Here is a 7,529-nt window from a genome sequence, read left to right on the forward strand (position 1 = left end):
ATTCTCATTTAATTTGAATTTCTTAATTAAAAAGATTAATATAGATCAATGGGAAAATGTTTTAACAATACAATAAAAGAGTTATACTGAGAAACTATTAACTGTAAAAATTCATTCGCAAGCTTCCTCCATTTGTATACTCAATTCGTGGCATATTGTCACCACTGTATATTCAACTACATACGAAATGCTTGCATTTTTCTACAGTTACTGGTACTGTAAATATAAAAATATAAAAAATATAAAAATTCCTGATTCCTCCAATATGAACTACTCCATGAAAAAGGAAATCACCGGTTTAACATAGGGAACAACTTTCAAATAATTATGCAAAGCATATCAATTTCGCAGAAATATTATACATGGTCATAATTATTTCTATAATTTATATTACAGAAATAACATTTTTGAAATAAACATCAAGAATTAAAGGTAATTTATATGGCTGAGGGATACATGATAAATATGTTTCAAGAGTATAAACATTTATTATAAAACTGGAAACTAAACAATATTTAACTGGAAAAGAAAATTTCATAGTTTACATGTTTTTGCACCAGTATGGCTAAGTAGCAAATAGGTCAAATAGCTTGTAAATAAAATTCCTTGTCGGAAGTAATACTTAAAATGTACATCTTATATCTAAATTTGTAACACCATGTTGACTCGACCACATTTAAGTAGTGTAACTGGACAACACTCTAAAAAATAGTCATCATTTCATCATTAAACTGCATAACAGAGAAGCCACGATGTTCCCCGCCCAGATGCTTACTCAGGTCTTAAAAGGAAATTTTTGCTCACGAACATTATGACTACATTCCTTTTTTATGTCTTAAAATATCAATATGTTTATTGTTTTATGGTGATTCATTGTTTATTAGTTATATTAACAGTTATTCACAAACTTTGGTGTGACGTATATTACTACCTTCCTTCAAGTCATAGTATCTTACAGCATTGAATGAATTTACGAGTCACCGATTGATAATATTTTATTGTTACTTTAACTCAATATTCAAATAATAAATCTAAAATAACTTTTGTTATCGATTTCAAATTAATAGAACTAATATGCATTACAATTTTAAACTTATGATTATGGAATATAATTAGTGTATTTTACAATACAAAAGGAAATTATACAATGATTGAATAACGAATAAACAATACAACGGTAAAATTATAGCATACAAATATAAAATTGTACAATGAAAAAAAATTTTACAGTTCAATTGGAATATTATAGAATATAAATGGAATTTTTTTTCCAAAATATCACAAAATGTCATGTATACATGTATAAAAAGATAGAAACATAACGTAATATCTCAGCACTAAGCAAGATATATATTTATCGGATGCAGATTATACAGTGGATATAGCTGATGGGATATCATTTTCTTATACACAGTTGAGACGTTAGTATGGTTTTTGCGTGAATTTGATCAAGTTAAATGTGGATTTACATATAAAACAGTGTGAAACATGAAATAGCTGTGTGTTTGTTTGTTTGTTTGTGTGTTGTTTAACGTCCCTCTCGAGAATTTTTCACTCATATGGAGACGCCACCACTTGCCGGTGGAGAGCTGCAAATTTTGACTTATACTTGGCTCTCAGGGCCATTGAACAGTGAGGGATCTCTTTCGTGCCAGCACCTACTGCGACACGGGACCTCGGTTTATACGGTCTCATCCGAAGGATTTGGATTCGAACCCGCGACGTAAGGATCAACTCCTTACTCCGCGACTCTATAGCGAACGCTCTAACCACTGCGCCACGCAGGCGACTAAATAGCTGTGTGCAAACAATGGGAGATTCTTTTTATTTCACGTTTTGCACAAATAGCTGTGTGTAAAACGTGAGATAAAAAGAATCTCCCATTGTTTGTGCTTAGATATGATTTTTTAATCGCCAAGGTCCGTGGATAAAAACACATGAAGGGTGGATAAGAAAATCATATCCAACCACAAACCATGGGGAATAATTAATTTCATTTACAATATAGTATAGAGTCAAGAATTATATTTTGAATTATTTTTCAAACTAATGAATATTAAATCTTTTATCAAAAATCTTTGAGACAGGGCATATGAATAATTCGCAATCGCAATTTCTGGTTTGCAATTCAATTTTACCGATAAACGATAGATTTATAGAAAGTCACAAGTTACTGAAAGAATTAACAAGATAAATAATACATGCTTAAAATAAAATTTATTTATTAAAATATTAAATTACTAGTACTTTTATGCATAATGTTAGAATACATAAATAAAATAATTCGTCCAGACTTTTGTCAAAGGTTATCATAGGAGCTGTTTAAAAAATACTACGTTTTGCCTTCCAGAAAAATACCAATCTTTTAGGAACTCGCCTGTATGTGGGTCATAGAGTTTTGGACCAAAATTCAACTCTCCAGTTGCAAGAAACGACTTATGGGCGAGTATGTGCGATAATAACAATTCAAAAAATACATGAAAAAATACATACTGGAAGTTAGGTTGGGAATTATAGATATTGCAGAGTGAGTTGAAAACTTGATATGTTTTGTAGGATGACGTTTTGATTTTATTGATTAAAAAAAAGATAATGATACTTATGGAATACAAAACATTACACAAACCAGTAAGAAATGTCTCTTGTTATTGTAGCTAAAATGGATTTAGCAGCTTTTACGATGTATTTTTTTTTGTTTTACCTTCAGCCCTTTGATCTCTAATGGCAATGTATTCCCGTCTTTAAAAGCATTGTAGTAAAAAGTCGAAGAGTGTTACCTTTTCATATAAGAAATAAAACAAAAATAGGAACAGTTTCGCAGATTAAGAGGTTTACTATTTAGTGTTTGACAGTAATATACAAACATTGACTGGGTTTAGAGCAAAATTGATTAATATCTTAATCCCCAAGGGATGAAATATTTCCAAACGCGGAGCGGAGGGCAATATCTTCGTCCCGAGGGGCTAAACAATCAATGTTACCCTAAACCCCAGTCAATAATTGCTTTGTTATACGGAAAATCAAAGCGAATCAATTAAATTATTTGAATTTCATATACAACTCATTTGTATTCCATGCATTATCTATATGTTGACTATAGTGTTCACGAATCTTCAAGTTGCCGTGAATGTGTTACCGTTTTTTTTTTTAAATGATTTCTTTTTGGAAGTCGCAACGGTATCAATACGCCACAATAAGCAAATATACTAATCAATATCAAAATGTGGGAAAACTTTTTGACAATCAGTAGTAAAAGTTGAATGACCGTCAATATTTTCTTTCAGAGGAGCTAATATCAATTATGTTGACTATTTCTCTATATAGAGGATATCGAGACTATTCTTTACTGAATATAACAATATGATTTATAAACTTTGTGCATTAATACAATAAATATATTGAATATTAATACTGAATTACAATTAAATGTCAATAATTAAAGGTGCATTTACATGGCTAAGGCATGATTGATTTGTTTTTTTAGAGTACAAGAATTTCTTTTAAATACATAGACCAGAGAGTATTTAATTGTACATCTTATTTCTAAATTTATAAAGTCATGTGTAATCGACCACATTTGACTGGTGTTATTGGCCAACACTCTAAAATTGTCATCATTTCATCATTAAACGGCATAACAAAGAAACCACAATGTTCCCCGCCCAGATATTTACTACGGACTTCAAAGATTTTTGTCCACAAACATTATGACTAAATTCCTTTTTTATGCCTTAAAATATCAATATGTGTATTGTTTTATAATGATTCAATGTTTACTAGTTATATATACAGTTATTCAGAAACTTTGGTCTGACGTATTTAACTACTCTCCTTGAAGTCATAGTATCCGTCACGGTAGCTCAGTCGGTAGAGCGCTCGCTCCGTGATCGGTAGATCGTGTGTTCAAATCACGGCCGCGACTGACCTAAGTCGATAAAAAAATGGTTACAACTGTTCCTTCACCAAGCGCCCGGCACTTTGAAGTGAAAGTTATGGTTCCTTCGGATGAGACCTTTAAAATCGAGGCCCCTTGTCACGGTAGGTGTTGGCACGATTAAGAACCCTCACTGCTCAATGGCCCTGAGTGCCGAGTAAAAGTCTAAATTTGAAGCCCTTTACCGGTATATGGTGACGTCTCTATATGAGTGAAAAATTTTCGAACGGGACGTAAAACACACAATAAATCAATCAACCAAGTCGTAGTATCTTACAGCATTGAATGAATTTACCAGTCACCGATTGATAATATTTTATTGTTCCTTTAAACAATATACCCAATTGTAAATAAATGTATAAAATAAATTTTGTTCTCGATTTCAAAATACTGATATCCATTACATATTCATATCCATTACAATTTCAAATTTAAGATTATAGGATACAATTTATACATTATTCAATACAAATTGAAATTATACACTGATTAAGTAACGAATACACAAATTATAAGAAATTATAAGAAATTATAAAATTATAAGAATAGAATACATACAATTCAAATAGACAACTATAGAATACAAATGGAAAAAATATGCAAATAATAAAATATACAATGAAAACCAAAAAAAAAAAAAAAACAAATAAAATAAATCCTGTTGCTTGTCTTAATGGAGAAATTTTGAGGAAAATTTTCTAGCCTTTGTTTTCCTAACAGTCTTGTGATAAGACTATTTGGGAACGAGAGAGAGAGAGAGGAGGGTAAATGGATAGAGAGAAATCCAGCTTTTTTGGTACAGTAAAATACTGGTACATGTATATCTGATGAAATAAAATCAAGACTCCGGCAAACATTTTAACTATACTCGCTTAATGCCATTTGATGGTAGATTTAAACAGGTACAGTCTTTATAAATTAAGATAATGATTTTATTACTTATGGAATACAAATTTGGACGAAACTGGCACGTAATATCTCTTACCACTGTAGGTAAAATGGTTTCAATAACTTTTTTTATACTGTACTTTTGGTTTTGCATTCACCCGTTTGATCTCCAATGGCAATGTACATGTACTCCCGTCTTTAATAGCAGTAAAAACTGGAAGAATGTTACCTTTTTAAAATAAGAAATAAGACGAAGGAAAAATGACGCAGAATAAGAAGTTTGATATGATGATCAATATTAAAAAAGTCATGAATTACTCAGCACAGTTATGCATCATTCTTGCATGATGTATCAAAAATAGAGAATTTGTTAACATATTGCAGCAACAGCATACTTCGTCATAATACTAGGACATGTCATTGATCAAATCAACTGCGTAAATGTTTAAAAATTGTTATGTTACTGCACTGAACATTTCATGAGATATAGAGTAATAGTAAGTAAATTAAACGAGATTTAACCCTTTAAAGGATAAATGTTTTTCTTCCTGTAAATTAATGTAAACTACATATATAAAGATTCTACTGTATTACGCCTGATTTACTGATTTTTTTTGTACATTAAATTAGAATGAATAGTCTCTCTTTAGTTTCGCTAAAGAGTAATTTTACCCTTAACGTTAACTTCATAATATCGTGGCATAACAAATGGAGAAATTTTCATTATTCAGAAAAACAATCTACCAATTTGAAGATAAAATTCACTTTAACGAAGTATTAATTATAAACATCCTCTTTTCGTAAGTACTTTGTTACAAAGGAAAGTTTTTAAATCATTTTAAGAAAACATTTTTCCTTCACTCATACTTACAAAGATACCTACAAAGATATTACGTTCTATTAAGGAAGACCTTCTACAAAATAAAGAGAAATTATCTCAGCAGTCCTGGGAAAAAAATCCAGTGAAAAAAAAAGCAGAATGCTTCAAATACTAGTACATGTGCTATATATAAATTAATATGTTGAATGTACCGTGGTTACATTTTATAGAAACTTAAATGTATTTAACACATTCTCATGTGTCTAATAAACACACATTAGAATAAACCTCCTGGAAGAAGTCAGGAACGCAGGCACTTCTGGACAGAAAACAACACCCCAACCCACCCCAATATTCAACCCAGAGACTTGTTAATGTTAGACATTTCTTCACAAATATATTTTATTTCATGTCTCGGATTTTAAACTTAGACAGAAATATATGTTGAGACAATGTCAACCGGCATTTTAGGTTGAAATAAAATAAATGCAGGGGGGGGGGGGGGGGGGTTGTTACTGTCCTGTCCACAAGAACTTCTGGTCAAGTATCGAGGAACTCGCCCTTTTGAATTGTTCCTCTAAGCCCTACATGAATTATCTAAACAACTTTCAGGCGTTGTACATTTAATACATTTATCAAATTAAACACTGATTAAAATTTATAGAAGATAGTAGTAATATATGACTAAAAATCTTGGCTTATCTTACTTGAGTACATGTATCTGTTTCTCCTCATAAATAAATATTTTAGCGAATGGATTGTGGTATGGAATATCCATTAGACTAGAATAGCTAACACTCAATAAAACCGTTTCCAGATGAGACTGAATGACAAATAATAAAATTATATTTGGATAATAATTCATCGCCTTTTACAATTTACAATTTGTAAAGTATCAGGGTTAACGTCCTCATGACCTTTGAACTTAAAGTTTCAGGCCCGTAGGAAGCAATTTCAGTTTGTTTGTTTTTTTTTTTGGGGGGGGGGGCACAGCCAAACATGTTCAGTTGGGGGGGGGGGCACTATCAACTACCGAAATTCCTTGACAAGCAAAAAACAAAAAAAAAGGTCATCAGCCGTTTTTATTGAGGGGGCACAAGTATATAATAGCTAAGTTTTCTATAGTATTCTATATATTGGCAAAATTATTGGGGACACGCCCCCCCCCCCGTCCCCCCGGTTCCTTTTGATTTACTTATCAAAATACATCATTGTGCCGATATACAGATATTTCTTAAGCGTTGCAATACAATAGACAATTGGATAAAAAAATCAGAATATTTAAACTTTATTTGAAAAAAGAAAATATCATTACATCTTAAAAGACTTTCTAAAATACAATTAAGGAGGAGAAGGACCTTGAGCTGAAAAAATACTTGTCATTCAATTTTTTTCATATTTTGTATATTTCTAATTAAGTATGTCCCACATATTTTAAAGCAGTTATATCATTAGGTTTCTTGCTTTATTTTTGAGATATTCATTGACAAATACTATGCCCTTTAGTATCTAAGTGAAGTTTTAATTCTCCATGTTTCCGGGCTCATTACTCTGTCCATAATGGGATTTTTTAAGCATATATAAAAAATATCAAAGTGGACATGTATCTTTTAAAATATTTCAGAGTATAACTAGGATTTAGAATTCGAAAAAGCATGCTTTGTCTATCACACTGCATCTGGATAGGGAAAATTACGCACGTTTTAAGACAACTTAAACAATAAAAAAACGTAATTTACAAAAAATTCTATCATTCAATATTTTTTAATTTACGTTGAAATGCAAATCCTTCAAATTATTGATTAACTGTAAAAATTTCGAATGATGAAGCTGACCTCATTATTTCACAGGACATCGTTAAAGAGGACATAAGCATGACAAAAACGT

The sequence above is a fragment of the Saccostrea echinata genome, unplaced genomic scaffold (genome assembly GCF_033153115.1).
Source record: "Saccostrea echinata isolate AGI-Se365-2 ecotype Australia unplaced genomic scaffold, CSIRO_AGI_Sech_v1 ptg000016l, whole genome shotgun sequence".
In the NCBI taxonomy this organism is placed as follows: domain Eukaryota; kingdom Metazoa; phylum Mollusca; class Bivalvia; order Ostreida; family Ostreidae; genus Saccostrea; species Saccostrea echinata.